This window comes from Schistocerca nitens, chromosome 3 (genome assembly GCF_023898315.1).
Source record: "Schistocerca nitens isolate TAMUIC-IGC-003100 chromosome 3, iqSchNite1.1, whole genome shotgun sequence".
In the NCBI taxonomy this organism is placed as follows: Eukaryota; Metazoa; Arthropoda; class Insecta; order Orthoptera; family Acrididae; genus Schistocerca; species Schistocerca nitens.
In genome coordinates this window covers 74,494,832-74,515,652 of record NC_064616.1, presented here as the reverse complement: position 1 = coordinate 74,515,652, position 20,821 = coordinate 74,494,832, and positions in this window count along the sequence as shown.

Below are 20,821 nucleotides of genomic sequence, written 5' to 3'. Positions count from 1 at the left end.
AAAAAATGATGAAATTTCACATGTAAAAAAAAAAGTGTTCTGTTACGTTCTTGAGCTTCCACTGCTATGAGTATGAATCCGAAATCCTTCCTGGTCATGCTGTTAAAGTTTTATGAATTTATTTGTAAAAGTATAGACAGTGAAAATTAAAGTGTCCTGTGGTGCCTCTCCTGCTTCAAGTCGGCCCGTTTGACGTCTACATCTACATTTCTACTACATTTATACTCCGCAAGCCACCCAATGGTGTGTGGCGGAGGGCACTTTACGTGCCACTGTCATTACCTCCCTTTCCTGTTCCGGTCGCGTATGGTTCGCGGGAAGAACGACTGTCTGAAAGCCTCCGTGCGCGCTCTAATCTCTCTAATTTTACATTCGTGATCTCCTCGGGAGGTATAAGTAGGGGGAAGCAATATATTCGATACCTCATCCAGAAACGCACCCTCTCGAAACCTGGCGAGCAAGCTACACCGCGATGCAGAGCGCCTCTCTCGCAGTCTGCCACTTGAGTTTATTAAACATCTGCGTACCGCTATCACGGTTACCAAATAACCCTGTGACGAAACGCGCCGCTCTTCTTTGGATCTTCTCTATCTCCTCCGTCAACCCGATCTGGTACGGATCCCACACTGATGAGCGATACTCAAGTATAGGTCGAACGAGTGTTTTGTAAGCCACCTCCTTTGTTGATGGACCACATTTTCCAAGCACTCTCCCAATGAATCTCAACCTGGTACCCGCCTTACCAACAATTAATTTTATATGATCATTCCACTTCAAATCGTTCCGCACGTATACTCCCAGATATTTTACAGAAGTAACTGCTACCAGTGTTTGCTACGCTATCATTTTAATCATACAATAAAGGATCCTTCTTTCTATGTATTCGCAATACATTACATTTGTCTATGTTAAGTGACAGTTGCCACTCCCTGCACCAAGTGCCTATCCGCTGCAGATCTTCCTGCATTTCGCTACAATTTTCTAATGCTGAAACTTCTCTGTATACTACAGCATCATCCGCGAAAAGCCGCATGGAACTTCCGACACTATCTACTAGGTCATTTACATATATTTTGAAAAGCAATGGTTCCATAACACTCTCCTGTGGCACGACAGACGTTACTTGAACGTCTGTAGACGTCTCTCCATTGATAACAACATGCTGTGTTCTGTTTGCTAAAAACTCTTCAATCCAGCCACACAGCTGGTCTGATATTCCGTAGGCTCTTATTTTGTTTATCAGGCGACAGAGCGGAACTGTATCGAACGTCTTCCGGAAGTCAAGAAAAATAGCATCTACCTGGGAGCCTGTATCTAATATTTTCTGGGTCTCATGAACAAATAAAGCGAGTTGGGTCTCACACGATCGCTGTTTCCGGAATCCATGTTGATTCCTACATAGTAGATTCTGGGTTTCCAAAAACGACATGATACTCGAGCAGAAAACATGTTCTAAAATTCTACAACAGATCGACGTCAGAGACGTCTATAGTTTTGCGCATCTGCTCGACAACCCTTCTTGAAGACTGGGACTACCTGTGCTCTTTTCCAATCATTTGGAACCTTCCGTTCCTCTAGAGACTTGCGGTACACGGCTGTTAGAAGGGGGGCAAGTTCTTTTGCGTACTCTGTGTAGAATCGAATTGGTATCCCGTCAGGTCCAGTGGACTTTCCTCTGTTGAGTGATTCCAGTTGCTTTTCTATTCCTTGGACACTTATTTCGATGTCCTACCCCCCTTAAGGCATATACCCGGATAGTTCCCTTCAAAATCGCAATGCCGATTTTCTTCCTCATCCTTGTCCACGGTGAGCTTGTGCTGTGCCTCTAACGGCATCGTGGACGGGACGTTAAATTCTAAGTTTCGGAGCTGGAAATGAAGGGTTAGAGAGCGAAACTTCTATGTGACTGCAGCTTACCATAAAGTGGCTTGCGGACTACAAACAAAGATTTCTCGGTCATTGCACTACGATTCAAGACCCAACGTGGTTACGATTACTGTCAACTGCTAATCGCATTTCAGAGATCAGTTTTACAGTTTATCTCATTTTGCCATCGATGTAGCGGCTGTTACCTGTTCTTATCACGTCTATGTAAATACAGTGTGGAAGTACGACCTATAGTCTATTATGCAGTGTTTCAGGTTGGATTCGCGACCGGAAGAAAGATTTTGCGAGTTAATGTGTCAATTTCTTAGGTGCCATATGAACGACTCATGATCCGTTCTGTCTTCAGTCGATCACAGGATATGTCAGTTTATGTCAGTTTACTCTCTTACAAACCTCGTAAAATACCGACTGGCAGCTTGGGTACAGATTAACGGCTGGACGTAGGTCTCGTCACAGACTATAGTTTAGAACAAAAATTGAAATAACAGCTCCAACATGACTCTACCTAATACTGTGGTGTGATTTTCACAACAACATTCGGACTGAAGGGCACTTTCATGTCTTGGTGCCCCACGGTGAATACAGTTGCCAGAGCTGCGTCCTTAGGTGTGTACATTCTCTGCGCCCAAGTGTCTTAGATCACACAGACTCAAGGCCAGCAATGAGGATCCCGCGAAGATCTCCAAGTTTCACAATTCCGTGCAGCTTCGTAGCAGTATATCCGGTGCGCTTTGCACCGCAGTAGAAGCGGATTGCAAAATGAGAATCGCAACTAGAAGCCTCGCAAGACGAACCGGTACATGTCTGTCATTTCTTTCCAGTAGAAGGAAATGCCCTTGAACTCTAATGGTCAATCATACCCACTGTACAGTGCAGTAATAATTAATGTTTGACCCAAGGATGCTCATACCGAGGTTTTCTTTTAACAAAAGTACCTTTGAGGCGTCCTGTGGCTTTCAGGGAACACTTTGAAAATCTAAGAGCTTCGATTTAATGCTGATGACCGATGTTCCTTCTCGTCGGTAAATCTCATCGTAGTTGATTCCCGTTTTTCGTTAATTGCAGTGTTGTAGGTGATTGATAAGTTATCTATGTTTTAATAGGACACATACTCGCAATTCTTTTCTAACGTAAACTGTTTGCGTTAATGCCAAAGTTTCGTCTTTCTCTAAAATATCGACTGTGCTTGTTGAAGCTTTGAGCAGCACACAGTACTGTAAATGAAATGTGATACACTGTGATCACAATGAAATCAATCTACAAAATTTGTTTAAATTATAATGCAAGAAAAGGAGACAACAGTTTATTTGCCGTCGCGGTTGCACATCAATTGTAAGATAATCAGCTACGGCCTATACAAGCGTCTTCAGATCTGTGGTCATCTCAAAGTGATCCGTTACAGTTGAACAATTCAAGTGTAGGAGAGTACTTCGTGAAGACTTCAGATCTGCAGATGGTCGTATAGACAGAAGACCGTCATCTTATAACTGACATCCAGCAGTGAGGACAAATAAACTGTTCTTAAACATCAAAGGTAACTGATCTTTCTGGACAACAAGTGTCGCCTAAATAATGGAAAAACGTATTATAGTTTACATTCCGTCGACAACGTGTTGGTTAGATGCGTAACAGTTTGGATGAAGGATTTTCGTAGAGGAAATCGACCCACCGTTCTTTACGGAACCATTAACACCAAGTTTTATAGAAAGCAATTTGCTGACTTATATCCGTATAGTCGAATCAGGATTTGAGTCCTGCTCTCCCTGAACATGAGTTAAGCACTGGAACCACTTCACTAGGTAGCAGTATGAGGAAACTAATTGCTCTGTGATTCATTACAGAACCCTCTGCAAAAGGAACGTAGCAATTCACACTTCAGACTGATAAGCCAAAACATTGTGACAACTTCCCACCGCGACGTCGGATGCCGCTGGTCGCAGTAACACAAGTATATAACCGGAGCAGGCACGCACGGGGCATCACCCTGGTGAATAAACGGGTTGCAAATGGGGAAATACACTGAGATAAGCGACTACGAGAAAGGGCAGGTTATTATTATGCACAACCCGTAAACGAGTATATCGGAAACGGCTAAGCTGGTCGAATTTTCACGTGCTGCTGTCGCCAGCATCGACAGAAAGAGGTAGAAGGATAGTGAAACTACCACTAGGCGCTAAATGGTTGGACGGCCACGACTTTTCATACATCGTCAGAATGTGGGATTCGGGTAGGATAGGCGGTGCTCTGTGGTATCTCTGCCGAAAGGGCACAATGCTGGAGCACGCACAACTGTTACGGAGCACACCGTTCATCCTACACTGTTGAACATGGAGCTCCGCAGCAGACCATCTGTACGTGTTCACATGTTGAGCAAATGACATCATCAGTTATGGTTGTAGTGGGCACGGGACCATCAGGATTCGACTGTCGATCAGTGGAAACGTGTCGGCTCTTCGGGTGAATCACACTTTTGCTAAGCTACGTCGATGGTCGTCTCCACAAATACCATCGTCGAGGTGAATGGCGGCTGGAAATGTGCAGGGCGCCACGGACGCGGGCTGGTGGCAGCAGTATTATGCTATGGGAGACATTCTCATGCGTTTGCATGGGACCTGTGGTAGTAATCACAGACACGCTGAAAGTTACGAACCACCTCTGTCCCCTCATACTTCACGTCTTCCCCGACGGCGGTGTCATCTTTCAGCAGTATAAATGTCCGCGTCTCGGAGCCAGAGCCGCGCTACAGTGGTTTGAGTGAACTCACATTGGTGTCTTGGCGACCAAACTCCTTGATATAAATCCTATGGAACCCATCTGTCTCGCTGTCGGGAACCATCACCGCGTACGTAAATCAACGGCCCGTTATTTACGCGATTTACATGAACCTTTGCGTAGACTTCTAATGCCACATACCTCCACAAACCTACCAACAAACTGTCAGATCCCTGATACGCAGAATCAGTGATGTATTTCGTTTCAACGACGGACAAACAAGCTATTAAGCAGATGGTCATAATGTTTTGGCTCATCAATGTATTTGATAACTACAACGTCGGGGCAAATACGTACTAACCAGTACCTGTACCAATAATGACTTTGCTGTAGTCGTTGTCAGTCTGCTATAACAAGATGATTAGTCCAACAGTTCAGAAGTTATAGAATGCAGGTTATATCGCTGATAAACTTATTTCACACCCAGATTTTCTGAGATTTCACACGGGCCACAGTAATATCATCGCACCTACTGCTCATTTAGTGAGACAAGTTATCTCCAGAACTTTTTTAATCCGAGCTCCACAGACACATATGCCTAAGAGCCCCGCTGTCGGACGACCTAAATTTTTAATTCTGAGAGCTACCGGATTGTTACAACTAGGTTATTGGTAGCACAATGAGCCAGTGTATTCTTTAGCACTGGCCGGATAGAAAAACGCCTCACTGAATTTTGGAAGTGATCGGCACAGCCCAAAAGTACTGAAAATTACAACGATAAGAATCGGAGTGCACGTAATATAAACAACGAAACGGCGATGTTTAGAACATATCTGATTAACGACCAAACAGACTATTCAAGAAAATCGAAAGCTAAAATAAAATGACTCATATACTTTGTAAATAGTGTACTGACGGACATTTGATCAATTACACACTGCATAATTTAAAACAGAGCACGCAAGTTTCTTCGCAGGTCGCTTCTAATAACAAGCTACTGATATGCAACTTGGCGATATACAACACTTTATGAATGCAGTGAAGTGTGTTAATTGTAATATAATTGTAGGAGTTATTAGTTTATGTAGGATGAGCTACAATCGTTACCCGCTACGTTTTCAGCAATATTTGTTGTTGCACAAACTACTTAAAAAAATCTCAAATCCAACTACACCTAGGAATAAAGCGTTGTCTGTGACACAAATACAATTTTTTATGTCTATAGTCTGCCGGTTGTAGTGACTCTAAGTTTGTGGATTTGCTTTTACTGTTCTAAGAAATGACCCTTTAGACAGAAGCAACAGAATTACAGCGATGTCACGATCATGCAGGTGCAGCAGCATGCAGAAACATTGATTTGTTTCGTTAGGCTTATGGGCAGTTCATCGAGACGGTCAAATTATGTACGGGCTATTCTTCCGCTGGCGAATAGATATCACAGTTTCATCACAGCCTCATCTCCTCTGTGTGTGTGTGTCTGCATGTTTGTAGTGTAATGGCGCTCAACGGCGCCAGGTTATCAGCGCCCTTGCAATTTTTCTGACTCGCGGACTGGTACAGCTTTAGTATCAAACAGTGGCAAGTCTAAAAGGTAACAAAGCCAAGATTTAAAGCTTCCCGCTAAGCACAATTTTCATAGCGTGGTCCCGTGGATCTTGCGTTGGTGAGGTGGCTTGCATGCCTCAGCGATACAGATAGCCGTACCGTAGGTGCAACCACAGCGAAGGCGTACCTTTTGAGAGGCCAGACAAATGTGCGGTTCCTGAAGAGGGGCAGCAATCTTTTCAGTAGTTGCAGGGTGACTGACTGATCTGGCCTTGTAACATCAGCCAATATGGCCTTGCTGTGCTGGCACTGCAAACAGCTGAAAGTAAGGGGGAATTACGGGCGCAATGTTTCCCGATGGCATGCAGTTGTACGATATAGTTAAATGATGATGGCATCCTCTCGGGTAAAACAATCCGGAGGTAAAATAGCCCCCATTCGGATCTCCGGACGGGGACTACTCAGGAAGATGTCGTCATCAGGATAAACAAAACTGACATTCTATGGTCCTGAGCGCGGACTGTTAGATCCCTTATTCGGGCAGGTAGGTAGAAAGTTTAGAAAGGGAAATGGATAGGTTAAAATTAGATGTAGAGGAAACTAGCGAAGTTCTGAGACAGGAGAAAAAGGACTTATGGTCCAGGTAGGTACAAGGTTATAGATAAAAAATCAAATCGGGATAATGCAGAAGTGGGTCTAATAATAAATAAGAAAATAGTAATGCTGGTAAGCTATTATTAACAAGACAGTGAACGCATATTATAGCCAAAATAGACCCGAAGCCAAAAACTCGCCACTCTAGTACAACTGTATATGCCAACTAGCTCATGAAGGGTTTTTATATCATTTGTGATCAAATAAAACAAATTTAAGGGTGAGGAAAATTTAACTGTAATGGGGGACTGGAATTCGACAGTAATAAAAAAGGAAGAGAAGGAATTAGTCTGTAAAATGTTGAGGAAAATAGATTAGGAAACGAGTCACTGTAAGTATTAGATGAGTTTTGATATTTGGCCAGTAAAATAGCTCATGATGCCCGAAGGGAGCGGGTATGAAATACAAACTGTCAACGGCAAGAAAAGCGTTTCTCAGGAAAACAAATTTGTTAACATCGAATATATATTTAAGCGATAGGATGTCTTTTCTGAATCTGTTTGTCTGGAGTGTAGCCTTGAATGGAAGTGAAACTTGGGCAACCAACAGTTCAGATAAGAAGAGAACAGAAGCTTTTGAAATGTGGTGCTTCAGAAGAATGCTGAAGATTGGATGGGTAGATCATGTAACTAATAAGGAGGTATTGTACAGAACTGGGGAGAACAGAAATCTGTAGCACAACTTGACGAAAGGAATGGATCGGTCGAGAGAATACATTACGTGACATCAAGGGATTGCCAATTTAGTATTCGAGGGAAGAGTGGGGAGTAAAAATAGTAGAGGAAGACCAAGAGATGAATACAGTACGCAGCTTCAAAATGATGTACGTTTCAATAGTTCTTCGGAGAAGATGAAGACTGCACAGGATACAGCAGAGCAGCATGGAAAGCTACATCAAATCAGTTTTCTGACTGAAGACCGCCACAACAATAATGGCATAGTAATGCGTCATTTCATATTTCTTGGAGTCATTTAAGACATATAATACATCGTCTGGTATGAATGTTAAACGTTTATTTATACTATTGTGTACATAACATGAAACTATTAAAATCAGAGATCAATATAAAAATACATACAACTTTTCCATGAAGACAGCAGCACCTCTTTGACACATCAGCATCACAAAGCATTCGTGGTGTCACGACATACAAAAATCAGATGTTTGTCGTCGTGGTCTTAAATCAGACGAGAAGTTTGAAGCAGCCCTCCATACTAGTCTATACTGTGCAAACCTCTTCATCGCTGTATAACTACACCAAGCTACAGCCTTCTGAATCTGGTTTCTGTAGCCAAAGTTCGGTCTCCTTCTACAATCTATACCCCTGTACTTTCCTTCATTACAAAATTAACTATTCCTAGATCCCTCGAGATGTGTTTTATCAACGTATCCCTTCTTTCAGTCAGGTTGTACCATAAGCATCTTTTCTCTCCGATTCGAGTTATTACTTGTTCAATGATTATTCGAAATATCCATCTAATCTTCAGCATTCTCCTTCAAAACCAGAGGAGTAAGAAACGAAAGAAAAAGTTGACAGAGATGGGAAGCAGTACAATTGCAAGTTTTCTAACTCACAAGGGAAGTCAGCGACTTTCGGATCACGGATTTACTTCAAACTTTGTACACTTTTAAAAGCCCATTAGACAATCGAATACCGATTTAGGTACAAACCCGTCCTCGGGAAAAACAAGTTAATGATTCTGCTCCGAACATACTTCCTTGCTTGCTCGCTGTTCTACACACATCTCCAGACTCAGGGAATACAAGAATACACGAATTTTTGCACGGTTCGCCATAATATTATACAATTATCACGGTACTTCTCGATATCAAGCACGATGTAGCATCCTATCGATCGCTCACGCAACATAATTCCGAAGATACAGACTGGAAATTATTTCTATACGAACCCGAAATTTTGGCTAGGTAGAGCGTGCTCTAGACCGCTGAGTAACTAGAAACAAACAGACGAAAAATGATATTTCCACCCGCGAATATCGATCTCGGTGATGTAACAGATTCTAAATCATCCCTATAATTTACAAGGTCAACTAGGGTGTTTCTCATGTCTAGAGAACTGGAAAATGTGTCTTCCACATGCTAGATGCATAATCCACAATCGATTAGTTCGCTATTCGGTCGTCTAGAGGAAGGCAAAGTTAACTCAGATACATTCCTACACTGCATTCGGACGGCTGCTGGCGTTAACGGGAAACGTGAATCATTCCCGCACAGGTTACCGGCGCTGCAGGTCGAGCATGCACAGGTAGAATCAATCATCCTACGAAATCGGTCACATAGATATTTCATCCATGTACTTACAACTGAATGTTACTATCGCGCTCTCAATTGAAAAGCATTCGGCAATGAGCAAAGTATCGGAAATACACTCTGCTGAAGGCTGTGGCTCTGGAAATGAAAACATCTGCACCTTCCTTACGACTGGACATAGTCATTTCCTTTACACATGTCGGAGCACAAACACATACATTATAAGCCTGATGCTCAAATGCGAACATAACACTCCCCCCCCCCCCCCTACAATTACTAAGTATAATTCTTGAACAATAAATGTTCCCACAAGATGCAAAATAATGCTGACCGAAAATCAACGATGGGTGGACATGTCTCTTAGATTTTTCTTGGGAGTGCTACCGTTGTGTCTTAGAAAGAGATATGTTTTCGGCCAGGTGTTAAAAAAAAAAAAAAACAGAAAATGGAGCAAAGGCTCTCCGAATGTGGAGGTGCAGGTAAATTTTTCCAGTGTCACGCCCGGATGCATCAGTCGCGAGACATAGCCTGTGTTCTACTTGTATACAGCCACATATTCTGTATATGGTTTAAAGCACTGCCTACTTAACGGTAAACCTGTCGGTCATCAGAGAACTTCCATCTCATGTGTAATGAAACTTGACACATTCCTCCAAACGAACACTGATTTATACGATGTACTCAACCCCCCCCCCCCCCCCCCCCCCGCTGTCGCATCTTGGGTGTAAAATAGAGACTTCAGCGTATAAGTAAGTTAGCGATAGGAGCTTGTGAGGCGCTGCAATCCCCATGTACACATTTCCCCAACAGATGTGCTGTTTACAGAGTTAGTGGCGGAATGGCTTGTAATTTTCACATGTCAGACGCTGCTGCTATGCGTTTATCTGTTTCCTTGTAGGAGGTATTCGCCACTACTTACCATCATTTTACATAGGCCTTATGCAGGCACCGTATAATTTCCGAACCGTTATCGGATGTGAACAGTAGACACTATACGTCTCCGGAAATCTATATTGTGCTCGTACCATGCAGAGCAAGTGTTTTATGGAACTAGTTTATGCGTTTTATGGTTCGATAACCTAACTTATCGTAGAGATACCGGGAAGAAGGGTGTATGTCAGCGCTTGAAATATGTTTCTCACAATGGAATATTAACAACGCTACATTCCATATGACTGATACGTCGTGAACGAAGGCGATCTAACGTTATAGCCCATTTTAAGTGCAGAATGCAGTAACCTTAGGAGAGCGTATGTTTATGTTCTCTCTTAGCAATACCCTCCAGGTACCGATCCTAGAGTCTAGAACAATACTTTAGAGTTGATAGCTTGGTGGATTTACGTAAAAATGCGTCGAACTCCATCCGTCTGGAGATCCATCGCGCATAAAAATAATTCGTTTCTTGTTCTTCTTAACTGTATGCTATTACATCACGACACTTTGAAATCTGTTACTATACATCGATAAGGAGTGCTAAGCTCCTCGACATGGGTGCATCTCGAGATGGGTGAGGGCTCGAAAACCTCCAATCATTCACGAGACTAGGAGTGTAGCGGTCTTCTTCTGGTCGGTTGCAGATTAATTCGCTAACGGTGCTGCAGGGTGGGTAGGTCAATGACAGTGAGATGAGGCTCTTTCACTTTCTGATTTTACCCTAAGACAGCGAGAATGCTCTGTGACTCCCATACGCGGAGAGAGAGATCGTAAATTAAACACTATGCTCGAGGTGATAGAAATATGTGGAGTGCTGTCTGGTATACCTTGATGATTTATGTGTTCGAGAATTAACACTGAATAGACGCACTGCACAGTCATCTATCCATATTCGCAATGTTACTCGCAGAGTGGAGAAGGGGTGGTTTACCTATGATACTGAATTGGGGAAACATGCTGTCACATCATTGGCCACAGTTGGAGTTACTGCAAAATTGCTAAAATTGCTCGAGCTATCAGCTGTGATGCTTATTATTAGAGAACATCGTTGGTGTCTAAAAAAATGGTTCAAATGGCTCTGAGCACTATGGGACTTAACATCGGAGGTCATCAGTCACCTAACACTTAGAACTACTTAAACCTAACTAACCTAAGGACATCACACACATCCATGGCCGAGGCAGGATTCGAACCCACGACCGTAGCAGTCGCGCGGTTCCGGACTGAAGCGCCTAGAACCGCTCGGCCACCACGGCCGGCCCGTTGCTGTCTTGCCCATCCAATCAGTGCTCTGGCATGCTGTTGGTTACCACATAATGATTGACTGATATCGCTTGTTTGAGTTGGGGAAGTAGTTTTGCTGCATGGACAGCACCTTCTGGGGTGGATAGAACCGAAAGACTGATCGCGTACATGAGTGCAATATGAGGAATCAGTCGAAAAGGAACGTAAAAATGGTTCCAAGCACTATGGGACTTAACATCTGAGGTCATCAGTCCCATAGACTTAAAACTACTTAAACCTAACTAACCTAAGGACATCACACACATCCATGCCCGAGGTAGGATTCGAACCTGCGACCGTAGCAGCCTCGTGGTTCCTGACTGAAGCGCCTAGAACCACTAGGCCACAGGGGCCGGCGAAAGGGAATGTAGAGCCATCAGCTATTCATTCAGTGTGAGAGACGAGTCTAAATGTAGAGGTCGTGAATCTCCTTCAGACTGTAGTTTGGAACCTACGCCAACGACGTAAAACTCTTCCTATTTGCTTAGGTTGTAACTGTCTTTTATTTAAAATCAGACGATGTGTGGCGTGTTATGCTATCCGCCGTAAGAACATGATTTACACTGTGCAACGTCTAGTTTCCTGCAAAAGGTCGTGGATCAGAACTTCGTAACGTCACTTTAGAACCTGGCACAGGCCTCGAAGTCGTGGCAGGAAAAACGGAATGTTTCTCATTGTAAAAAGACATGTTAGAAAACAGTGTTTCAAACAACTAAACACCATATAATTACTGCAACCACTATCAACTTGACCATACTGACTGTAGCGAAGCCTTGATTCAGCATTATAATTTTTCCCCCACCCCCTATTTCCCTGCGTCATCAGACTGACAATACCCACCCATTCTTTATTTTAGTCAATTTGTGCCACCAGTTTCTTTTCTCCCAGTTAAATTCACTACCTCTTCGTTAGTTATCCGAACAACCATCTAATCATCAGCACTTTCCAAATGGTTCAAATGGCTCTGAGTACTATGGGACTTAACTTCTGAGGTCATCAGTCCCCTAGAACTTAGAACTACTTACACCAAACTAACCTAACGACATCCATGCGCGATGCACGATTCGAACCTGCGACCGTACCGGTCGCGCGGTTCCAGACTATAGCGCCTGGAACCGCTCGGCCACTCCGGCCGGCGATCAAACTTTACAGTGGCCTCTGCAGTGCCTTTTTATTTAATAGGATCGTGCCACACAGACGGCAGTAGCAGCAGCAGTTTGACGTGTAAATTCGGTGAAGGACGTGATATACCGTTAGGAATGCTTGGGTGGCTCCACGCTTCGCTATTCTGGGGAGCATTGTGACATCTCTTTCTCAGTACTCGACCGCACCACAGCTTTGCGTCATTGCGCCAGCATCGATGCCTAGGTGACTTCTATATCGTATGAAGTTAGTGGCCCTTTTACAGTTAGTAATTTTTCCCTGTGGGGCGGTAGAGAATAACGATGATAGCATGTTGGGTTGACTGATTTGAATGGACGTTTCATACAAAGAAATAGAAAAGCAACTGGAATCATTCAACAGAGGAAAGGCCACTGGACCTGACGGGATACCAATTCGATTCTACACAGAGTACGCGAAAGAACTTGCCCCCCTTCTAACAGTCGTGTACCGCAAGTCTCTAGAGGAACGGAAGGTTCCAAATGATTGGAAAAGAGCACAGGTAGTCCCAGTCCTCAAGAAGGGTCGTCGAGCAGATGCGCAAAACTATAGACCTATATCTCTGACGTCGATCTGTTTTAGAATTTTAGATCATGTTTTTTGCTCGCGTATCATGTCGTTTTTGGAAACCCAGAATCTACTCTGTAGGAATCAACATGGATTCCGGAAACAGCGATCGTGTGAGACCCAACTCGCTTTATTTGTTCATGAAACCCAGGAAATATTAGATACAGGCTCCCATGTAGATGCTATTTTCCTTGACTTCCGGAAGGCGTTCGATACAGTTCCGCACTGTCGCCTGACAAACAAAGTAAGATCCTACGGAATATCAGACCAGCTGTGTGGCTGGATTGAAGAGTTTTTAGCAAACAGAACACAGCATGTTGTTATCAATGGAGAGACGTCTACAGACGTTCAAGTAGCCTCTGGCGTGCCACAGGAGAGTGTTATGGAGCCATTGCTTTTCACAATATATGTAAATGACCTAGTAGATAGTGTAGGAAGTTCCATGCGTCTTTTCGCGGATGATGCTGTAGTATACAGAGAAGTTTCAGCATTAGAAAATTGTAGCGAAATGCAGGAAGATCTGCAGCGGATAGGCACTTGTTGCAGGGAGTGGCAATTGACCCTTAACATAGACAAATGTAATGTATTGCGAATACATAGAAAGAAGGATCCTCTATTGTATGATTAAAATGATAGCGGAACAAACACTGGTAGAAGTTACTTCTGTAAAATATCTGGGAGTATGCGTGCGGAACGATTTGAAGTGGAATGATCATATAAAATTAATTGTTGGTAAGGCGGGTACCAGGTTGAGATTCATTGGGATAGTGCTTAGAAAATGTAGTCCATCAACAAAGGAGGTGGCTTACAAAACACTCATTCGACCTATACTTGAGTATTGCTCATCAGTGTGGGATCCGTACCAGATCGGGTTGACGGAGAAGATAGAGGAGATCCAAAGAAGAGCGGCGCGTTTCGTCACAGGGTTATTTGGTAACAGTGATAGCGTTACGGAGATGTTTAGCAAACTCAGGTGGCAGACTCTGCAAGAGAGGCGCTCTGCATCGCGGTGTAGCTTGCTGTCCAGGTTTCGAGAGGGTGCGTTTCTGGATGAGATATCGAATATATTGCTTCTCCCTACTTGTACCTCCCGAGGAGATCACGAATGTGCCTTCAGACATTCGTTCTTCCCGCGAACCATACGCGACTGGAACGGAAAAGGGAGGTAATGACAGTGGCACGTAAAGTGCCCTCGCCACACACCGGTGGGTGGCTTGCGGAGTATAAATGTAGATGTAGATGTAGACATGGATCTGCTTCGGACTGTAGTATCTGTATCTAGTTTGGATACGTACCACATCGCGCATTTCCGCCGAATGGTCAAAACACGGTCCTATTGCCCTATCTCAGGTCGTTCTGTTTCTACAAGAGTTGCAGAAGGTGGTGGATATGTCTCTCTCCGACTTCTGCTCAGTTACAACTTAAATTGGAACGATTACATGTGGAAAGCTGAAATGGGATCAGTTGCATGATGCGTAGGAGGTGACTAAAACCCTGTTGGAATTTTACTGTAGCAGCTAGGCTCGGAAAAGGTGACCCGTTTTGAGATAAGGGAGTGCCATAAATATGTTTGAGCAGTGAGTGTAATCATTAAAGGAATTGCAGTAGGATCCGTGCAGGATTATACTTGAATGGAAAGAACTTATTCCAAATTCCAGACGTCATTTCTAGCGGATAGCGTAAAACTTGAGATCTGAGATGCTAGTGTACATTTTCTTATGACCTCAATCAGCACATCATCTACTACTACCGTTTGTGTTCCTTCTCAGTCAGTCATCGCCTGTAACTCAGTCGATATATCTGGGAATCTCTGATATGGTATCAAGACAGAATGCGTTACAAATGCTATAGAATTATCTAGCTGGGGAGCAGTAAGGGAGTCGCAAATACCCCTTACATACCACGTCCCTCAGCCGAATCACTTTCCAAATGTGGTAATTTCATCACGAGCTTGCATCGTGGGTCTGATAATACACATTCCTATGATCACCGTCACGGTATTTGTCCTGAAGGAAACCACCTCATTCAGATTTGTAGAGCGGGTATAGCGTTTAACATGGATACTTGTGTCCACCTGTACAACAGAGACCGCTTGTGACAGTAACATACAGTAGTTGTTCCCATTTGTTTTTTTTTTTTAACATCTGGCTGATTACATCTCTCTTTCTAAGACACAGTGGTAGCACTCCCAAGAAAAATCTAAGAGACATGCCCACCCAATGTTGATTTTCGGTCAGTATTATTCTGCATCGTGTGGGAACATTTATTGTTCAAGTACTATACTTAGTCGTAGTGTGTGTGTGTGTGGGGGGGGGGGGTAGTTGATATGTTCGCATTTGAGCATCAGGCTTATAATGTATGTGTCTGTGTTCCTACATGTGTAAAGGAAATAAATGACTACGTCCAGTCGTAAGGAAGGTGCATATATTTCCATTTCCAGAGCCACAGCCTTCAGCAGAGTGTATTTCCGATACTTTGCTCATTATCGAATGCCATTCAATTGAGACCATGATAGTAACACTTAGTTGTAAGTACAGGGATGAAATATACAGGGTGGTCCATTGATAGTGACCGGGCCAAATATCTCACGAAATAAGCATCAAACGAAACTTGTCTAGCTTGAAGGGGCAAACCGGATGGCGCTATGGTTGGCCCCCTAGATGGCGCTGTCATAGGTCAAACGGATATCAACTGCGTTTTTTAAAACAGGAACCACTATTTTTATTACATATTCGTGTAGAACGTAAAGAAATATGAATGTTTTAGTGGGACCAAGTTTTTCGCTTTGTGATAGATGGCGCTGTAATACTCACAGACGTATACGTACGTGGTATCACGTAATATTCCGTCAGTGAAGACGGTATTTGCTTCGTGGGACCGTTTACCAATTGCCATCTCCGGTGGTAGTTCGGTTCTACATCTACATTTATACTCCGCAAGCCACCCAACGGTGTGTGGCGGAGGGCACTTTACGTGCCACTGTCATTACCTCCCTTTCCTGTTCCAGTCGCGTATAGTTCGCGGGAAGAACGACTGTCTGAAAGCCTCCGTGCGCGCTCGAATCTCTCTAATTTTACATTCGTGATCTCCTCGGGAGGTATAAGTAGGGGCAAGCAATATATTCGATACCTCATCCAGAAACGCACCCTCTCGAAACCTGGACAGCAAGCTACACCGCGATGCAGAGCGCCTCTCTTGCAGAGTCTGCCACTTGAGTTTATTAAACATCTCCGTAACGCTATCACGGTTACCAAATAACCCTGTGACGAAACGCGCCGCTCTTCTTTGGATCTTCTCTATCTCCTCCGTCAACCCGATCTGGTACGGATCCCACACTGATGAGCAATACTCAAGTATAGGTCGAACGAGTGTTTTGTAAGCCACATCCTTTGTTGATGGACTACATTTTCTAAGCACTCTCCCAATGAATCTCAACCTGGTACCCGCCTTACCAACAATTAATTTTATATGATCATTCCACTTCAAATCGTTCCGCACGCATACTTCCAGATATTTTACAGAAGTAACTGCTACCAGTGTTTGTTCCGCTATCATATAATCATACAATAAAGGATCCTTCATTCTATGTATTCGCAATACATTACATTTGTCTATGTTAAGGGACAGTTGCCACTCCCTGCACCAAGTGCCTATCCGCTGCAGATCTTCCTGCATTTCGCTACAATTTTCTAATGCTGAAACTTCTCTGTATACTACAGCATCATCCGCGAAAAGCCGCATGGAACTTCCGACACTATCTACTAGGTCATTTATATACATATATTGTGAAAAGCAATGGTCCCATAACACTCCCCTGTGGCACGCCAGAGGTTACTTTAACGTCTAAAGACGTCTCTCCATTGATAACAACATGCTGTGTTCTGTTTGCTAAAAACTCTTCAATCCAGCCACACAGCTGGTCTGATATTCCGTAGGCTCTTATTTTGTTTATCAGCCGACAGTGCGGAACTGTATCGAACGCCTTCCGGAAGTCAAGAAAAACAGCATCTACCTGGGAGCCTGTATCTAATATTTTCTGGGTCTTATGAACAAATAAAGCGAGTTGGGTCTCACACGATCGCTGTTTCCGGAATCCATGTTGATTCCTACATAGTAGATTCTGGGTTTCCAAAAACGACATGATACTCAAGCAAAAAAACATGTTCTAAAATTCTAAAACAGATCGACGTCAAGCCGGCCGAAGTGGCCGTGCGGTTAAAGGCGCTGCAGTCTGGAACCGCAAGACCGCTACGGTCGCAGGTTCGAATCCTGCCTCGGGCATGGATGTTTGTGATGTCCTTAGGTTAGTTAGGTTTAACTAGTTCTAAGTTCTAGGGGACTAATGACCTCAGCAGTTGAGTCCCATAGTGCTCAGAGCCATTTTTTTTTGAGATCGACGTCAGAGATATAGGTCTATAGTTTTGCGCATCTGCTCGACGACCCTTCTTGAAGACTGGGACTACCTGTGCTCCTTTCCAATCATTTGGAACCTTCCGTTCCTCTAGAGACTTGCGGTACACGGCTGTTAGAAGGAAGGCAAGTTCTTTCGCGTACTCTGTGTAGAATCGAATTGGTATCCCGTCAGGTCCAGTGGACTTTCCTCTGTTGAGTGATTCCAGTTGCTTTTCTATTCCTTGGACACTTATTTCGATGTCAGCCATTTTTTCGTTTGTGCGAGGATTTAGAGAAGGAACTGCAGTGCGGTCTTCATCTGTGAAACAGCTTTGGAAAAAGGTGTTTAGTATTTCAGCTTTACGCGTGTCATCCTCTGTTTCAATGCCATCATCATCCCGGAGTGTCTGGATATGCTGTTTCGAGCCACTTACTGATTTAACGTAAGACCAGAACTTCCTAGGATTTTCTGTCAAGTCGGTACATAGAATTTTACTTTCGAATTCACTGAACGCTTCTCGCATAGCCCTCCTTACGCTAACTTTGACATCGTTTAGCTTCTGTTTGTCTGAGAGGTTTTGGCTGCGTTTAAACTTGGAGTGAAGCTCTCTTTGCTTTCGCAGTAGTTTCCTAACTTCGTTGTTGTACCACGGTGGGTTTTTCCTGTCCCTCACAGTTTTACTCGGCACGTGCCTGTCTAAAACTCATTTTACGATTGCCTTGAACTTTTTCCATAAACACTCAACATTGTCAGTGTCGGAACAGAAATTTTCGTTTTGATGTGTTAGGTAGTCTGAAATCTGCCTTCTATTACTCTTGCTAAACATATAAACCTTCCACCCTTTTTTTATATTCCTATTAACTTCCATATTCAGGGATGCTGCAAAGGCCTTATGATCACTGATTCCCTGTTCTGCACTTACAGAGTCGAAAAGTTCGGGTCTGTTTGTTATCAGTAGGTCCAAGATGTTATCTCCACGAGTCGGTTCTCTGTTTAATTGCTCGAGGTAATTTTCGGATAGTGCACTCAGTATAATGTCACTCGATGCTCTGTCCCTACCACCCGTCCTAAACATCTGAGTGTCCCAGTCTATATCTGGTAAATTGAAATCTCCACCTAAGACTATAACATGCTGAGGAAATTTATGTGAAATGTATTCCAAATTTTCTCTCAGTTGTTCTGCCACTAACGCTGCTGAGTCGGGAGGTCGGTAAAAGGAGCCAATTATTAACCTAGCTCGGTTGTTGAGTGTAACCTCCACCCATAATAATTCACAGGAACTATCCACTTCTACTTCACTACAGGATAGACTACTACTAACAGTGACGAACACTCCACCACCGGTTGCATGCAATCTACCCTTCCTAAACACCGTCTGTACCTTTGTAAAAATTTCGGCAGAATTTATCTCTGGCTTAAGCCAGCTTTCTGTACCTATAACGATTTCAGCTTCTGTGCTTTCTATCAGCGCTTGAAGTTCCGGTACTTTACCAACGCAGCTTCGACAGTTGACAATTACAATACCGATTGCTGCTTGGTCCCCGCATGTCCTGACTTTGCCCCTGCTACCCGTGTAGCCGCTTGTTGCGTGTAGTGGACTCCTGACCTATCCAGCGGAACCCGAAACCCCACCACCCTATGGCGCAAGTCGAGGAATCTGCAGCCCACATGGTCGCAGAACCGTCTCAGCCTCTGATTCAGACCCTCCACTCGGCTCTGTACCAAAGGTCCGCAGTCAGTCCTGTCGACGATGCTGCAGATGGTGAGCTCTGCTTTCATCCCGCTAGCGAGACTGGCAGTCTTCACCAAATCAGATAGCCGCCGGAAGCCAGAGAGGATTTCCTCCGATCCATAGCGACACACATCATTGGTGCCGACATGAGCGACCACCTGCAGATGGGTGCACCCTGTACCCTTCATGGCATCCGGAAGGACCCTTTCCACATCTGGAATGACTCCCCCCGGTATGCACACGGATTGCACATTGGTTTTCTTCCCCTCTCTTGCTGCCATTTCCCTAAGGGGCCCCATTACGCGCCTAAAATACCGTTGAATACCGCCCTTCGATTTGTGCTGTTCTGGTACCAATCGAAGTGATAGGTGTTGCAGATTCCAGCCAGCCAGCCAGCCCGTCGGCGTGCAGCGGTCCAGCCGCAGCCAGCAGCCAGCGGCGGTCCTCGCCAACGGCGGTCCTCGCCAGCAGTGGTCCTCGCCAGCAGCCAGCAGCGGTCTCCGCCAGTAGCGTCCCCACCAGCAGCACGCAGCGGTCCTCGCCTGCGCCGGCCCCAGCCAGCAGCCACCAGCCAGCATCCAGCATCCAGCATCCAGCGGCCAGTAGCCGTCGTCGCCACCAGCGGTCGCAGCCAGCGGTGGTCCTCGCTGCCCCCACCATCCGCCGCCGCCTGCAGCAGCAGCAGCAGCAGCAGAGGCGTTCCCTCCAGCCGGCCAGCCGGGTCGCCCCCCCCCCCCCCCCCCAGCGGCAGCAGAGTGGGGCTTCGGCCCCGGTCTCCTTCGTCATTCTCTGTCCCTTTCTCCTCTGTGTCTCTCGTCGCCCTGCCCGTCTCTCGTTTGCTCCTTTGTCTAGTACTGTGTTTTTTCCCCCTTATCATAATGTCAACCCCCAACACCTCTTCTACAGCCACCACCACTGCCATTATATACACCTCCCCCTCCGCTGCTGCCACCACTATCACGTGATGTGCCGCTTCACTTCCCCCTCAGTCCATCCCCCCACTCCTCACTCTCTCATCTCCCTCCCTATTTGTCGCCCCATCCCCAGCTCCTCCCTCCCGCACCTCCTCTGATCCCTTCCATCCGCTCGCTCCCCCTGCTCCTTCTGTTTCTGCGGCCCCTGCCAGGGTGGTCGCCCGGCAGGCTACGGCCCACGCTCCACTCTCCCCTTCACCTTCATCTTCCTCGTCATCGTCATCGTCTTCACCATCGCCTTCTCCATCGCCCTCACCATCTCCGGCGCCGACTCCATCCCCGGGACCTGCCACTCCCCGCCACATTCCAGTTGTTCCCATCCCCCACACCTCCTCCACCGCCGTCAAGCGCCCCAGTGGCACCCCTGCCTCCTCTGCTCCCGAAAAGGCTCCGCCACGTCCCCCTTCCCCCACCCCTGATGCCATGGATGTCTCCCCGCCCGTCCCTGCCCCCTCCTCCTCCTCCTCTACCCCCTCCTCCTACCGCTACCTCCTCTCCCGTCCTGATCCCTCCCTCCTTGAAGCCCGGAACCTCACCCTCTTCCTTCGCCAGAATTGTCCTGGTGCACCCATCTCCCTCCTCACTCCTCGCCGTGATTCGGTACTCATCTCCTCCCCCAGCCCTACCCTCCACACAGACCTTCTATCCCGCATCCCTGTCACCCACTTTGGCCCTCATGCCTCCCTCACCCCTGCTCCTCCCCGACC